Source organism: Venturia canescens, chromosome 7 (genome assembly GCF_019457755.1).
Source record: "Venturia canescens isolate UGA chromosome 7, ASM1945775v1, whole genome shotgun sequence".
Lineage (NCBI taxonomy): Eukaryota > Metazoa > Arthropoda > Insecta > Hymenoptera > Ichneumonidae > Venturia > Venturia canescens.
The window spans coordinates 19,118,065-19,136,296 of record NC_057427.1 but is presented as its reverse complement, the minus strand read 5'-3'; the positions used below and the strand labels follow the sequence as shown (position 1 = coordinate 19,136,296).

At 33.4% G+C, this 18,232-nt stretch overlaps 1 protein-coding gene and 1 long non-coding RNA gene across 6 annotated transcripts in view; one reads left to right on the top strand and one right to left on the bottom strand.

The window, feature by feature from the left end:
* Positions 1 to 10,874, bottom strand: part of LOC122413486 (membralin) — a 758,197-nt gene extending 747,323 nt beyond the window's left edge. For all 5 annotated transcript variants that reach the window (XM_043423864.1, XM_043423866.1, XM_043423865.1 and 2 more), the window contains exon 1: positions 10,545 to 10,874. The gene's annotated coding sequence lies outside the window, so the exon portion shown is untranslated. The remainder of the gene's footprint in view (positions 1 to 10,544) is intronic.
* A 25-nt stretch (positions 10,875 to 10,899) lies between these two features.
* Positions 10,900 to 12,478, top strand: LOC122413492 (uncharacterized). Its single transcript, XR_006261561.1, has 2 exons — positions 10,900 to 10,986; positions 12,193 to 12,478. It is a non-coding gene; the product is annotated as an uncharacterized lncRNA (long non-coding RNA).
* Positions 12,479 to 18,232: the final 5,754 nt, after the last annotated feature.

Below are 18,232 nucleotides of genomic sequence, written 5' to 3'. Positions count from 1 at the left end.
TTTCAGGAGAATTTAGAAATGAATTCAGAAAGGTAAAAATTCAGAATAGAATAGAAAAATGAAAATTAAGAAATTCAGAAAAATTGAAGACCTTTGTGATGAATTTTCCAGATTACATGCTATGATTGGAGTAAATAATTTGAATGTTTGGCACAAATGCTGCGACACAAAAATATGAAAGTTTGAAGGTATTCGCTCCATACCGCAATAATACAAACTTCAATACTATTTGAAAAAAAACACTTTAAAACTTGCTCAACCAAGTTCCATTACATATTACCATAATCAAAGATAGGGAGTGATACTTAGCACATATTTATCCACAGAAATTTCAAAGTTCGCAGGTATCTGCTGCGATTCAATGTATCCGTGCAATGAGTTTGGAAGACAGCAATTTCAAATCCACCCATAAATGAGCAACTGAAGACTTTTGTAATGAATTTTTCACTTTATGTTTATGTTTATATTTGATCGCATCCAAAACTGAGCAACAGTAGACTTATCGGAATGAATTTTTTTTATAATAATTCCATATGTGTAGTTTGCAAAGTGGAAATACTCAACATACATGTCATTCTATAAGTTTTGTTATCAAAATTTGTGTTTGCATACCACATTCCTGAGATACGACTTTTCATATCATTAGCAAAAAAAGCATCCAAAGGCTTTCTGGAAAAGTTTCCAAATTTATCACTCGACAGACCTAATGGGAAAAGAATAACTACACACTATACCAAGACCAGATTTTTTTTTGAAAATCTGATTTACAAAATGTGCAATTCAAGATTATGGTTAGAAACTTCTCGAATCATGTTACCACAATCATCATGAAGAAGGAGTAGAAAATCATAGAACACATATTAGGGAACGAATTAATAATATGAATCGATCCGCTGCAAACTGAGCGGGTGAAAACAAAAGGATCGGAGAGGGCAGAGCCAAACTGTATATCAAACAAAATATGGGGATGTTTAAAAATAATGACGACACAAGAAATAAATTAGAAAACATTTATTCAATTAAAGTTTCTAATATCATTCTAACAGTTGCGTGTATTTTTGTTCTATTTATTCGTATATATAACCTATGTACACATGATATATAATCACGCCACTGACAATATATTCGCACTGGACAATATTTCTCGTACTCTGGTTTAATTGAAGGATTATTTCAGTGAACACTTATTTCCAATCGAACGAAATAATGAAATCTTGAAAAGTTTCGTTGACATATATGCATCACGCATTTTTTATATTCTTTTTCACACACACATCACAGACTACATTTACGCGGCCGCTTTGATACCGGTTTAATATATCACAAATAACAAAATAAATAGTAATATGGACTTCTTTAGATGACGAAAATTATTTTTTTATTGATCCCGCACGCACTTCGTAATGTCGAAACTCTGTTCATACGATCAAAAACTGACACATGGTTTGTACATATATATATGTATATCGGTCGAATTTATGACTGCTGTTACCAGCTGTGCTGCGCCGTGTGCTACGTTCTGAAGTTGACGTCAGATTTCCAATCATCAACAACTAATTTCAACAACCAATCACAACGTCTAAAAATGGATGTCGTCAGATCCAACGAATCAGATATTCGAGAGCATCAAAGTGCCTTTGATGGTGTTTATAAATACAGACGCATAAATTCTTGAATGTGTTGGTAACTTTTGCATAATCTTGAGCCCGTGCAAAGTTTTTTCTCAGCAAATACGCCACCGACCATGCTGATTTAGAGCGGAATCGAAAGAGAATTACTCAACTGGCTTAAACTTCAATTTTCAAGTTGTTAAATGGCTCCTGAGCTTCGTAATTCAATAAAATCACATGCCAATTTTACCCCCACCACGGCGAATCGTTTTATTCAGAGAAAGTATAGTCTCGGCGAGAGTCTCAGGCCAGCAGACGACAGGGCTGTCAATGTACTTGTCCCGAGACTCTACCGAGTCTCTTGATATGTTTTTTGAATATTTAGCTTGGAAATAATTTTTCTCTGCGCTGAATATGAAGCATATTTTTCCCATGTTTTTTGCGAAGCCCCTAGCTCATGTAGCTGTTGAGCTTCGTCCTTGTCGTGGTCATAGTAGCTCTGTTTATGTTGCTTCACGGTCTACAATGTAACAAGTACAAGTGCACTAGTACGAACAAAAATGTCATACGAACAGAAAAGTCATTTGAGGGACCGTTTAATTAATGGTTTTTTTTTTCAACACAAAGGTAAAGTTTCATGTATTCAAGGGAGAAGTGCATTTTATGTTTGCATAACGATTTATGATTTTTTTCATGACGTTTGTCCCCAAAACAGGAAAAAAAATACAAAAGTCGTTTGAGGGACCGTTATATATTTTTCAAAAGATCTGAAAATTTGAGTATGTCATTTTTTTTACATATACTAACACCCCTCTTCGGCCCACGAAAAAAAAAAAAATATCGATTTTTTTTTGAAGCACCCTAATATAGACACATCTATATAAACTAAATCATCCCTAATACAAAAAAGGCTATATCTCTGAAACTATAAAAGACTCCCAACTATAATTATAGATAAAATTACTCGGGAGAACGCCCAGAATAACAAATAAAATAATTAACGCGATCGGAGGTGAGGCCCGTATTGTGAATATTTACCAAGAAAAAAATAGGGGTAAGACGTACTAGAAATAAAAACACTAGCGAAGTGAGGATACCGGCCGAGCGAGACAAACGCTATAGATATACTCGCTCGGGTTAAAACAGCAACTTAAAAATTCAATTTCTCAATAAATATTACTAGTCGCCAAAAATCCTTTTAGGGGAAGTCTTATATTATTATAAAGAAACAGTATGCAAAATTTTAACTCAAAATTCGGTTTCCGCTTTTCAGAAGTACAGCCGGACTTTCGTATTAGATATGTATCTGCTATTATATCATCTTTTGTATAAAAATCCTCATTCTTTGAAACTATTAGAGACCGCCATATACAATTATATCTACAGTCGCGGTAGCGACTCTGAGACAAGTACATTTATGTATGACGAGTCGCTTCCAGAGAGTCTTTACCGGAGCGACAGTGTTTTTCAGCTGTTTTCGATAATACTCAAAATTTATTTCTTTAATAACTGAATAATTACAGTATTCCAAAGAATCCTGCAAGATGACGTATTTTTTATTTTTTTTTATCTTTCGATCGCGACCTCTACGAACTCTGTAGCTTAACTCATTGAAAAGATATTAATTATTTATTTTTTAATTTCATCAAAAAATGTTGCATTTTTTCGCACACATTTTTGATGTTTATTTGTTTTTTCTTTAGTGACAAATCTGGTGCCATAATACATTTTATATATCCATATATTTTTTTCTGGTGTCATAATACAAATTGTATACCTATATATTTCCATGAATCTGTTCATGCTTCAAAAATTTGGAAAGTGACAGTTCCTCGTTGTATTCAAAATTTAAGCTGTCAATTTCACGAAATGTTATCGAATCATTCAGGGATTAAAGGATACCACACGTTCGTTTTACCAAAAAATCTGAGTCACGTATTGTGGCCGAATCTTTTTTTTAATGTTCTTTTAGTAGGTGTGATGCTATCGTTTAATGTTCTTTTAGTAGGTATGATGCTATCGAGTAAATCGTTGAATTGGGCTTTTTTTTACTCGTGCTTATCGTTGATGATAAGCATTGGAGTGAATTTAAGTGAAGAATGCGCCAAATGTACATTCGTACATTCTTTATTTTTTGTATGAGCAAAGCTTGCAGGAAAAAAATAATTACGCGCGTCATCGTACGAGGTTAAAATGATGTGTCGGTGCATACGCAGTAGAGAAACGATCTCGACCCCTTTTCACCAAGGGCACAAGCAAAATCCATCTCTCGTAGGTGGCTTGATAGTTTTCGATTTCTAGGTCGACGGCTCCATGGTTTTCGATGTCTAGATAGATTTCTCCCAGATTTTCGAAGTCTAGGTATATTTCTCCATGGTTTACGATGTCTAAGTATATTTCTCCACGATTCTCAATGTCTAGATCGACGGCTCCAAGAATTTCGATGTCTAGGTCGATGGGTCCGTAGTTTCCGATGTCTAGGTATATTACCTCATGGTTTTCGATGTCCAGGTATATTTGTCCATAGTCTTCGATGTCTACGTATATTTCTCCATAGTTTTCGATGTCTAGGTATATTTCTTCATGGTTTTCGATGTCTAGGTATGATTCATGATAGTCGTTGCCATTCACATCGACGGCTTCATAGATTTCGACCCTAGGTATATTTCTTAACGGCTTTTGATGTATAGGTCGACAGCTCTATGGTTTTCGATGTCTAGGTCGAAGGCTCCATGGTTTTTTATGTCTAGGCCGACGGTTCCATGGTTTTTGATGTCCAGATCGACGGCTCCATAGTTTTCGATGTCTAGGTCGACGACTGCAAGGTTTTCGATATTTAAGTCGGCGCCTCCATAGTTTTCGATGTCCAGATATATTTCTTCATGGTTTTCAATGTCTAGGTATATTTTTTTCCACTGTTTCCGTTATCCAAGTCGTCGGCGCTATAGTTTTTAATGTCTAAGTATACTTCTCCATGTTTTTCGATGTCTAGGCATATTTCTCCATGGTTTTTCATGTCCAGGTATAGTTCTCCATAGTTTTCGCTATCCCGGTCGACGGTTTCATATTTTTCCATGTCTAGCTATGTTTCTCTACGGTTTGCGATGTCTAGGTTGACGGATCCATGGTTTTCAAAGTTTGGGTCGATAGCTCTATAGTTTTCGATGTCCAGGTCGACGGCTCCACGGTTTTTGATCTCTAGGTATTTTCCCCGTAGCTTTCGATGTCGAGGTCGATGACTCAATGGTTTTCGATGTCTGGATATATTTCATCATGGTTATTGATATCCTGATCGAAAACTCCATGGTCTTCAATAACAGGGGAGATTTCAAGAACCCAGAATATCGTGAATAAATATCACCGGACACTGACAAACATGGAACTGTCAATCTAGATACTGGAACCTAATGAAACATGATACGAGATGAAAAAGATAATGAAACACGGAAACGTCCTCTCAAACATCGAAAAACAATGACAATAACAGTGTTAACATGGTAATCATTGAGAGATTGTTCTCGACCCCATAAACTATGGCAACCTAAATATCGAAAACTATGGAGCCGTTGACCTCGCCATCGAAAGCCGTAGAGAAATATACCTAGACATCAAAAACTCTTGAGAAATATACCTGGACATCGAAAACTATGGAGCCATCCCCCTGTACTCCTGTTTATTCTTATTGAACTGCTTCAAGATTGGTGGGCTTGAAGACGGTGTTGCAATAAAAATAGCGCTGCAGCGCTACAAGAAAACTATTCACACGCTTAATCGCACGGAATGCACCCTAGATTGGAATAAATTTTCAAATAAAATGTATTGTGTATGATATAAATATTGAATCCAAACGGAAATGTGTAGAATTGAATTGAATATTATAGATGGGTATATTTTTTGAATATATCTATTTTTACAATAATTCAATTTAACACATTACATTTTTGATTCTTTATTCAATTCTCATGGAAAACATTTTATTTAATAACAAATGAAGAATTTATATTCGTCTACGATATTTGTTTGATTATATTCTCAGATTTCAATTCCCGACACATTCCATTTTCGTTTCATTTGTTATATCATATGGAAAACATTTTATTCAATAATTCACGAGAAATTGGTTTTTAAATATCCTTTTACATTTTAAAGGAGATTTAAATAAATAAATAAATCCATGCCTCTGCATCTTTGTCATAGCGACAACTTTCATCAGCTCTCCAAAATTGAATATTATCAGATTTGTAGATGATCATTATCATTGTCATTATGCTATTTTATCAAAAATTGGATAGATTCCATTGAAAAATATAAATAAAATAACCCAACATAGGAGTGACGAATAAGATCAAGGATTACAAAAATATCTACCGATAAGAAGCAAACCCATTGTATGGAAAAACACTAAGAAAGTTTAATTCTAGTCGAGGGCTCGACGCATTGAGAAAAATTCTGGTGGTCTGAAAAGAAAATGATGATAGAGATCTTGCGATTATAATTGCATACGTACAGGCTGGTGACAAGGGTTTTGAAATTCTCAGACTTTTGGATACTTCTATAAAAAAATGTTAATAATGCCTGTGCTGTGTGTTCTGCCATGTAGTTTATAGTTGTCAAGTAAGCAGAAAAATGTTCATTATTGACTTGAATTTAAAGAGAACTTTTAAAAGTCTTACGACTATTGAATGGAATCAAATCATTTGAAATGTCATTTATGATTAAAAGATTTTCTGATAAACGTTTTTCCAAAGTAAAACAGTAATTGCATGTTTCCGATTGCAGAATCTTGTAACAATACGAGCCGCTACTGCGTCCCTTGATCCCCAGTGCTGATAAATGTGGAAGAGGCTTGTCGCAGCTTCACTATTTCTCATTCGTCATTTATTCATGGTATGCTATCAAGTAAGAGCAATGTCAGATGGTTCCGCTTGGTGGTATTTTTCATTTTATACAGAAGTTTTGGAGATTTTGTCGTAACGAACCAAGCTCATGGATTCCCAAAGTATTTGAACTTGTTATGTACACTTTATACTCGCTTTTCTTGTGGAAGGTCATTCCTCGGTCATTCGAGCTTTACTCGACGGACAGGGAATTATTTCTTGTATTTTTCTCGAGCTGACATATTATTTTCACACCACCGTTCATTTCGCCCTCGACACCGCGAAATCTTGGGTTTTTGAAAATTCAGCCATAGCAAAACTAATGCGTGTTTTTTTTCGTTTCCGGTCTTACAGAGTCTTGTTTCGCGGTACAATAATAGGAAGGGACCCGGAAATTTGCCTGGTTCAAAAGCAAAAGAGGCAAACGAACCGGCAAAGATTTTGTTGATCCGAAAGAAGGAGTGATAAAATCATTTTTAATCATTACCTTTTGATAAAATATCCTAAAACAGAATATAAACTGCACAACTAATAAACTCGTTTAGCGTCATGTTCAATTTTAATTAAAATTCTACAGTCAATTGATTTCTGAAGTAATATTCAAGTTTCAATTCGATTTTTTGACGTCGATAGATTTTGCAGTGGAAAGGGTGCACAATTTCCTAATAATACGTTTAACTTCAAACCGATACGGAGTAATTTTCTACGATCGCAAGATTGGTACATCTGTTCGGAAGAACAAAATCAATTGGTCATGTTGACCAATTTTTTTACAAAGTCTCGGGCGTTTCATGGAAATATTTCAAGCTTTTGGACCTCATAATAAAAATTCTCATCGCTTGTCCAGATTGTGTGAAATCTCAACTGATTCAAACCAAGACATTCCTTGAGCCAGGGGCTTCAAATATATAAGTGGATACTGACAATGAGATTCATGGGTCACTTGTGAGAATCGAAAAATCCGGAATATTGTCTGAAACCTTGTTTATCAGAACTTTCGAAAAACACGAGAAACATTCTAGATTTAGGTCAACAAAATTTTGCTCAACGACCATTTTTCGCAATTTTCACCTATTTTCACGGTATTTTGGAATTCGGCTTCAGCATGTCAAAATAAATATATAGAGAGAGATGGGTGTAGGTGAATATATAAACTGCTTTATTGGGTGATCAGATGTTTCAATTTTATGATCATTATTTCAATTTTTCAATATATCCCATAAAATTTCAGATTTCGAGTACACAAAAAGTCGTCAAATAAACCTGAAACACAGCACGAATGCTGTAAAAAAACTAGAGACAAGTACATTTATGTCCTCTGAGAAGTCATCTGTAAAATCATGGAAATCAATGGTCGTAAGACTTTAAATCCAAGAAACAAAACGTTGTTAAATAAATGCAGAAGTTGCCGAGCACATCGCACTACGAACAAAAGAATTACAAAAGAAGAAAAATAGGACACAACAAATTACAACCACAAAGAATACAAAGACAAAACATTACAAAAACAAATTGCGACTAAAATAAATTAAGATTATAAAAATTTTTAAAAAATTACCCACGGGAAAAAATTATATATCAAAAAATTGAAACCAAAAAAATTTGCCCGTTGTACTTGGCGTTTTACTCGACTTTCGAATTTGTGAGTATAAGATACAGGCAAATTAGATAATATTAGCTAGAAAAAAAACGCCAAGTACAACGGCCAAATTTTTTTTGTTTCAATTTTTTGGTATATAATTTTTTTCCGTGGGTAATTTTTTTTAAATTTTTATGATCTTAATTTATTTTAGTCGCAATTTGTTTTTGTAATGTTTTGTCTTTGTATTCTTTGTGGTTGTAATTTGTTGTGTCCTATTTTTCTTCTTTTGTAATTCTTTTGTTCGTAGTGCGATGTGCTCGGCAACTTCTGCATTTATTTAACAACGTTTTGTTTCTTGGATTTAAAGTCTTACGACCATTGATTTCCATGATTTTACAGATGACTTCCCAGAGGGCATAAATGTACTTGTCTCTAGTTTTTTATCAAATTACTCGGGATGATGTCCACAACAACATATTTCAAGATGAATAAAATCGGAGGTGGAGACCTTATTCTGAATATTTACCGAATGTAAACAAGTGCCACCAAAGAGTTGATAAATGCAAAACGGGTGTATTTATCAAACTTGTTACTTAAATATTATCTGCCTCCCATAATAATGACGATAGAAATCTGAAATTTGGTACACTTGTTGTTCATATCAAAGGGTACGAAACGGATTTTTTCATATTTTTCCGAAGATTATTTCCGTGATTTTTACCGTTACAAAGATAACCATATTTTGAATTTTTTTAGTACTTTGATCACGGTCAATCGAAGCACTTTTAAACGTTACTTTGATGCATTTAGACAAAGTCTGAGCCATAATAAACAGTGTACACTTAACAATAACTCATACAAATTGGAATTTACGGGAGATTTCGTCGGCGAAGCGGTCGAAGCAAAGTCTACTTGTTCGCATCTGGATACATTTTATGGTAATCTCCGACGACTTACAAAAGGAACTGTTTTTGTTCCTTATCGTTAGTGAGTCTGCTGTTGTACTCTATAATGAGTTTGATTCCTCTTTCGGCAACGTCGTTGACAACAGCAATATTTTTCACGATTTGGGCACCAAATTCATAGCTCGTACTCAAACACCATAGGGAGACATCGCGATTGAGGAAGCTGGTGTCAATATGAGACCGTTCAAAGAAAACCATTGATTCTGGGGTTATAAAAAAATCAATGTACCTATCAAGCAAAGACATAACGTCAGATTGAAAAGAATAATATCTTTAAATTCGTAGAAAGCTACCCAAAAAAAAACCAAAATTTACTTTCTTCTTGTATACTACATACCCTCGTGCCCTTATTCTTGAATGACAGAATTAAAGTCATAACTATAATTACAAACGAACGAAGAAAGCGAACAAATTCTATCCATTCCTGCATTAAAAAATGAACAAGGCTCAACACTAGTAAGGGCCATCACTATGCACAATTTATAGAAAAAAATCATAATAATCACACAATATGATCCATAAAATGATACTTCATGTCCACTACATTCATATCACGTTAAGCTTACTTTAATATTTTTAAAAAAGTAAAAAATAATTCTACCCATTGATTTGAAAAAAAAAAATTGTTTTCCGTGTAACTTCACAGGTTCTTCAAAAGTGGGAATAAAAGACTCACTAATGATGAAAAACGAAATTCAATCATGAAGCAAGTGGTCGGAAATTTTTAAAAAACGTGTTCAAACGTTGGCAGAGGGACTTTGTTTGAAGCGCTTCATCGATGAATTCTCACACAATTTCAAATTTTGATGAGTTATTGGTAAGTGTACACTGTTGATTACGGCTCAAACTTTGTCTAAATGCTTCAAAGTGACGTTTAAAAGTGCTTCGTACCCTTTAATATGAACAATAAGTGTGCCAAATTTCAGATTTATATCATCATTATTATGGGAAACAGATAATAATTAAGTAACAAGTTTGATAAATACACGTGTTTTGCATTTAAAACTTCAACTCTTCGGTGGCACCTGTTTAAATTCTCCTAGCGCATTCAAATTTGGTGCACATTTTTTTTTTTGATGTTGATGTTTCCGCAAAGGAATTTGCAAAAAAAAAGTGACCTGAATTGCGGCCACCCTAATATATATTGTCTTTTTTCTTACTTTTATTGTATTCTTTTATAAAGTTGAATTATAATTATTTTTTTACTTATAGATTGCCTAGAAGTATTGAAAAGGCAATAATAAATAAATACAGAATATAAAATATCAACTGTCTCTCGCCCGCCCCCTCCCGACTTATCTGTGCCTTACGCACACATGCTACGCCTTTTTCGTATTTATAAACTCAAGAATACCATACACACACGCACACATATAGACGAATAAAAATATTCGTACACAAATGCAGCTATACTATAAACTCATGTAACTGAACCCGTCAGGTGTTGAAATGATCAAACAGTCGGCTTTCTCTCGAATATATGTTTAATAACACTGTATATTATCCGTACCGTCGATGTAACTCCCATCAATCATGTATGGAAACCGATGACATGTATACGCATGCAGCACTAGTTGAGTACTTTTTCCTCCATGTCACGTAAGTCAATTCACTCTAATTTACTTTTTTATTGAATACTGTCGGCTATTTTAATTAAACCATGCTTAGTAAAGAGGTTTCTCATTAAGCAGAGGCTAATAAAATTTTGCAACGGTATTGCTACTGTTCACTATTGGAACACTAACACTGCGTACGTCACTGGGATAGGTACAATAGTTTACCCCTCTACACCCCTGCACTGCGCTGAAAATGTCACTTCATCGTTACGTTCCCCGAGTAAACAGCTAGCTCTTTGTAGCGGAGCAGTCACAACTGGCTAGCAGCGGAGCAGCAGCTGTTTGTACTCAAGTTTACTGCACTGATACTACTCACTTCACATCATCTCTACCACGGTGCATATATTCAAATTCACCCAGTAACTGGTGAAGGGCTGGAAAATAATTTCATACTCGTAAACTCATCATGAATACATTTATATATGTTTAAAAAGTGTGATTATTATATATGTAGAGATATGAAATGATGCAAAATTCCGATGTTACTTCCATAAACTTAGCCGTACAACTTTGATTTTTTAATTTTCCAATTATTCATTGCTCTAGGTGCTCTCAAGGTGGTTTCTGGTAGTGTATTTAAAACGTTTGGTAATCAATAGTTTTTTATAAATAAATGATTGAACGTTTGAGCGTAAAGATAACCGACCTTTACGTATATTGCGTGAAATGGTTCGAATAAAATACTTAAATCGGGGCAGAATCGTCTGGTAGCGACGAATCCATGAAATATAGTCTTTGGTAATCAATTATTCTTCCATAAAATGTAGATATAAACTATTCACTAATATAATCAGCTGACAAAGTAAACTTAGCCAGCCAAATATTCCATTATTCGACTAATTTCATTTCGCATAGTCTTTGTCTATAGAAAATCGTCTGGTAGTGCTTGGTAGTTTAAATATGATGTTTGGTGATTATTTCTTCGATTAACATCAATAGGGTATTACACCTTTTTTTGAAAACTGTTTTAAAATAATCGTGTGATTGTAATAAACCAGTAGAATTTTTATTTCAATTTTATAAGACCGAAAACTGTCTTGAAAACTATTTTTTATTTATGATTTTCAATTTTCGCACGGAAAGACCAAGTAATAAGATTTGTAAAAATAATGAGTTATAGTGGTATATCATTGGTGTGTCGTAAATGCCACAAAAATTGTGGATTCATCGCCACCATCAACATATTTATCATTGGTAGATTTTTACTATCTGCTTTCACAAAACCGTTTTCCATAATGCGATTTTAATCAAATGAATGATAAAAGGCCACAAACGTGCATAATAACTTGTAAAACTTCAAAATAACACAGAGCGCACAATAAGAATCTAGATTGTATACTATCGGAGTGACGTCACGTTGGAATCCAATATGGCGAATGGTGTTTTCGACATTTGAAAAACAGTTGAAAAAAGACGATTTTTAAAATTGAATTATAAAATTTACATTGCATTTTTATGAATAAATATTGACGTTTCTCGTTTACTTTTTACGAAATCTATCATAATCATGCATTTTTATATATTTTTTTACATGGTGTAAAGTACCCTATTGAAAAACTATCGGAATCAGTTCACGAGAACGAAGCGCTCTGATTGATCATCGGAGTCAGGTCGAACGGAACAACCAACCATATATAGGGTATTAACTAGCCACGGCAGACGACAATACAAAACGGACTCGACCGTCGAACCTGGAAGAAGGTTGACGTGTTTCCGTGTTCCCACGGAAATTAATGAAAGGTTCCGTGTATTTTTACATTTTATTCGAACAAGTGACAAAAATGACAGTGTATAATAATATCAGTAAATTAAATTAATAAAAAACAAACGAAATAATTAATTTCTCAAAACATCAAGAATAATAAAACCTGGGGAAAAAAGATTGGGACAAGTACATTGATGCATGGTCCCTTGTTTCCTGATGATATCACAAAAAATGTAAAAAAAAATTCATACAAAAAAAATTTCAACACAATAATTCAAAAAAAATTTTTCAAATCATGAAAAAACATTATATTAAAAAAAATTGGAAATGTGTAATTATTTTGTGAAGTGAAAAAAAATCAAATAAAACGTGAGAAATGAAAAATCACGCTTGAAAGCATTTTGGGAACCGAAGCCTCATCTTATTTTTTAACATCTAAACCAATCGAAATAAATTTCCATTTAAGTGACGTGCAGTATTAAAATTTATGATATCGATTCGAGGACAAGTATTTAATGGTAATTCGGAATATTCATTCCTATGGGAACCATCAGGAACTTGAGAAAGATCTAATAAAATCAAAAACATTACTATATCTGAGTTACGTGAAACACTGAAATTAATGATATCAATTGGAGGACAAGTATTTTACTAGCAATTCGCAATTTCGACATTATAAAATTGTTCTAAAAAGCGTTCAAATCCAAAAAAGTTACATCAAAGATAAAGTCATTTGTTACTCTATGGTGATAGAGACTTATAAGAAAATCGATTCTTTCTCAGATGTTCAGGATCCCCTAGTATTATTCACAACATTCGACGTCGATTGGATCGGTTCAAATTATGTTTAAATATGTGTTAAAAGTACTTGTCCGGCCCATCACTTTTCATTGAAATTGCTCATTCAAATAAAAATCAAGCAAGACATTATTCCATGTATTACTTTTGTGGAACTAGGATTAACGCGAGCGCTACGCGCCTATGCTTTAAATCGGACATCCAACTATGCTCGGCGACAACTATCTCTTGGCGAATCATGGTATCAAATAAACAAAATCATTGCAATGGATAGAGGCTTCACCTTTCGTTAAAGTAGTTCGGCCGTTCTATCACTAGTCAAGTTTGCAACCACTTCATGTTGATTAATTTTAAGTCCAAATTACTAATCAAATTAATAAATACTTACATTGAGAATATTGTTATCATAAAAATGTAATAAAATGCTTTAAAAATATCATAAAAGATAAAATTTATACTCGAACTTGACTAGTAAGTGATCGAGTCGATACCGGTGACACTTGACATACACATAACCCAGAGAACATTTTTATTGTGCGAAAGAAAGTTTATATTCATAAAAAAAATAATGAAGCCGACTATAAATAATTTTAACAGAACAATTGGAAAAAATTTCACAAATTTTGAAAAAAAAATACAAGTCTGTAATTATTTGGTAAAGTGAAAAAAAATTCAAATAAAAAATGAGAAATAAAAAACCGAAATATCACGCTTGAAAACATTTTGAAAAACGGTGCCCCATTTTTCTTATCTTATTCTAATAATAAAATCAATTAAAAAAAAATCCATCCAAGTTACTTACAGCAATAAAATTAATAATATCAATTCGAGGCCAAGTATTTTTTAATAAATTGAAAAAAGTTACCACTTGAGTTATGTGCGGCACTAAAATTTATGATATCAATCGGAGGACAAGTGATTTATGAGTAACTCCAAATTTCAAGATTATGGAATTGTTCTAAGAAGCTTTTAAATCCAAAAAAATCACATGAATGCTAATCATTTCTTACTTCATGGTGGTAGAGACTTATAAGAAAATCGATTTTTTTCAGACTTTCAGGATCCTCTGTTATTATTCACGAAATTCGACTTCGATTGAATCGATACAAATTATGTTTGTATATGTGTTAAAAGTACTTGTCCGGCCCATCACTTTCCGTTTAATTTGTTTATCCAAATAAAAATCAGGGCTTGTCTAGAACTGATGGAACAAGTATTCATGCAGAAGGAATTGAGAGAATTATCTTCAAGTAATTTTTATTTAATCGCACTAATTTAATAAAAAACGGAAACAAATTGTTCTGCAATATACAAGAGATATCATTGTGCATAAATAAATGAAAAAAATTGTACATAATGTATATAATGTTCTAGCTTCCAAAATAACTCTCCAGTTTATATTCAATGACGGCAATTTTTACTTCCCACTTATTCTTCCAGCGAACCAATTCCATTCGGAATAAGATCTAACCTATACTATTATTAAGAACATTAAATTAATAATGAATCGCATTTCAAAAACGTTTTATCCAGATTCTGCCGTACAATTTCGTTTTTTTTATGATTGATTTTTTATTGAATGAATAGTGGTGGACCGGACAAGTACTTTTAACACATATACAAACATAATTTGTATCGATCCAATCGAAGTCGAATTTTGTGAATAATACCAGAGGATCCTGAAAGTCTGAAAAGAATCGATTTCCTTATAAGTCTCTGCCACCATGGAGTAAGAAATGATTAGCATTCATGTGATTTTTTTGGATTTAAAAGCTTCTTAGAACAATTCCATAATCTTGAAATTTGGAGTTACTCATAAATCACTTGTCCTCCGATTGATATCATAAATTTTAGTGCCGCACGTAACTCAAGTGGTAACTTTTTTCAATTTATTAAAAAATACTTGGCCTCGAATTGATATAATTAATTTTATTGCTGTAAGTAACTTGGATGGATTTTTTTAAATTGATTTTATCATTAGAATAAGATAAGAAAAATGGGGCACTGTTTCTCAAAATGTTTTCAAGCGTGATATTTCGGTTTTTTGTTTCTCATGTTTTATTTGAATTTTTTTTCACTTTACCCAATAATTACAGATTTGTATTTTTTTTCCAAAATTTGTGAAATTTTTTCCAATTGTTCTGTTGAAATTGTTTATAGTCAGCTTCATTATTTTTTTTATGAAATTTTTATCATGTTTTTCGTGATATGATCAGGAAACACGGAAACATCAATGTACTTGTCCAAACCTTTTTTTCCCTAAGGGAATTTTGGCGGTTTTATATCACGACTTTTTTCTCTAAAGTTCCTCTATCTTTTTCGTTGGCTATAGGATGTTGATTTCAATTTTCCCATTACCAATAAATACTTGGCCTCAAATCGATATCATAAATTTTAGTGCTGCATGTAACGTAGATGGAAACTGTTCCAATTCATTTTTTAGTTATTATTTCTCTGTCAGAATAAAATTAGGAGCATGGGGCATCAGTTTTTAAAATGTTTACAAGTAAGGTCTTCGGGTGCTATAGAATGGTAATATATTTGATATTTTTTTGCCGTTTTAAATCATTTTTATTGCGAAGTTTGAGAACTTTGATTTACATTTTTTGAGATTTAATGCGAAAACGGGCGATCATCAATATATTCGTCCGAATTTTTTTTCATCGAGAAGGGATTTTCATACTTTTATATCAAATTTTTTTTTGCGGTATTTTTAATTGATATGGAATGTTTTTCGATAAGATTTCTTAAAGTCTTTGAAAGTTTTGATGTGATGTTCAAAATTAATTCCTCCAATGATTTTCGTCAAGTTTTGTGCATTTTATAACGAGTTTGATATTTTCTATATATTTAAAGTGAACCCCTGAATTTTTCAACAATTTCGAATGTTTTCACCATTTTGTGAAATTAAAATTATTCTCCATAAGATTTATAATTTTTGTCCATCATCGTTGAATTTGTTTTTCTTATTGATAAATTTTGTTTTTAATTTTTTTGTTGAAATAATTGTTAATAGAAAAAAACATGAAAATTTTCAGTAAAACAAATTTTTTTGATTGTTTTTTTCCAAAATTTGATAGAAAGAGAGAATGAATGAATGAATGAATTTATTATGCCACGGAAAAACCATTGGGCAAAAAATAACAATACAAAAAAACAAAAAGCATAAGCAACGAAATAAATAAAGCAATATTAAGCTATAAACTTAAAACTAAAAATAAAAATAAACTTAAACTAAAGATAAACTAAATAAACTTAAGAGAAATAAGAGAAAATAACGAGGAAACAAAAATAAAAATACAAAATCATATTAAATAAACGTAAACAAAAACAAAGCGGCGAGCACGGCCAAAAACCAAATAATAAGAACAAATTTGCACGGGAAACAATATAGGAGTGTGATACGCAGTGAAACATTCGGTTCCATGTATAAAAAGAAAAAGAAAACATACGAAAAACGCAAGGGTAACGCAGTGCAGAAAACAGAAAGACGCAAGAAATATTGAAGGAGATAACAGAGAATAGACAGTAAAGAGAGATACCACGAACCAAATATGAGATTACCGCTCATTCTCGAGATCGAAGAGATAAGCATAGAGGGAGGGCTTGAAAGAACCAAACGTCTGGGCTCCAGTAATTCTTAGTGGTAGTGAATGCCAAAAGTACATGGATGCTAGTGGAAATGCGTTACGGTAAGTCGCCATTCGATGCGTAGGAATTACAAAAGTCTCGGGAATTCGATTTCGCGGGGGTCGAAGAGAGAGCGTGAAAAGAGTGAAAAGATCAGAAAAATATTGAGGTGAATCATTGCGGAGTATTTTGTAAATGTAGAGACCCAAAAAGTAAAGCCTCCTCGATCTGACCGACAACCAACCAAGCCGCCTACAAAAAGGAGAAATATACTCGTCTCTACGCAAGTTGAAGATGAATCTATTACCAGAATTAATCAGCCTTTGTATTCTATCATTTTGTTCATTAGAAATATCATTGTAGACTAAACAGCAGTAGTCTACAATGGGAAAGATCAAAGCCGTAATCAATTTAATTTTAGCTGGAAGTAAAAGGGCATTTCCTGGAACTGGACAGACACTGCCACGCAGCCCGACCTATCGTGCTGCTGGGGACACTGGACATCAGGAATGCTTTCAACTCGGCCAGGTGGGTGGATATCTTGGAGGCGCTGAAAAGCAACTTCGGGATCCAATATTTTCTTACCAGCCCTGTTTATTCGAGTGACCGAAGTATCGGAATAGCACGGGAGACCGTGATTGCTTGTGGGCCAAGAGAAGGTCCGTTGCTCGCAAATCCTGTAAAATCCTTTTCATCTCTTTTTGTATCGTTTTCTCGAACGTTACAACAGTTGGCATTCAGCGGTAGCAAGGAAGCCGCCGAGGAGGATGATCCTTCAGTCAGCCAACTCGTTGGTTTGCCGTCCTGTTAGAGAATTCGGGAAAACAAAAATCGCGGACTTGTCACTCCGGTAAAAAGCATCAAAAAGCCGGGAGCCAAAAATCTTGAATGAGAAACGGCGATGAATCACATTTTTTTTTTTAGATTGACAACAAAATTTTACTCCCGACAAAAATGTCATTTTCAAATCTGGGAAAAGTGCTTATTGATTTCACTGAGCAACATTTATTACACCTTGAACGTCGTCCTGCCTCGAGTGGTGACGGGTCTGAAATCATGTGGTTACCCTGATCTGACGATCGCCGTAGGCTGGTGAAGCGATTGCGACCCAATTGGAGACTCTGGGCGGGGCAGTTCTCGAAGCCTATTTAGAAAGACGCTGCAATCCCTTCGTCGGGACAATCAAACCATAAAAAAAACTTTAAACAAAATTTTTTTTTAATTGTAAAAAAATTATTTCATAAAAAAAAATACAAAACAATTCGAAAAAAATTTTACAAATCTTGAAAAAATGTTATATTAAAAAAAAACTAATCTGCATCTATTTTTTAAAGTGTCAAAAGAATTAAATAACAAGTAAAAAATAATAAACCGAAAAATCGCCCTTGAAATCATTTTGGAAACCGATGCCTCATTCTTCTTATTTGATTCGAACAGCTAAATCAATTG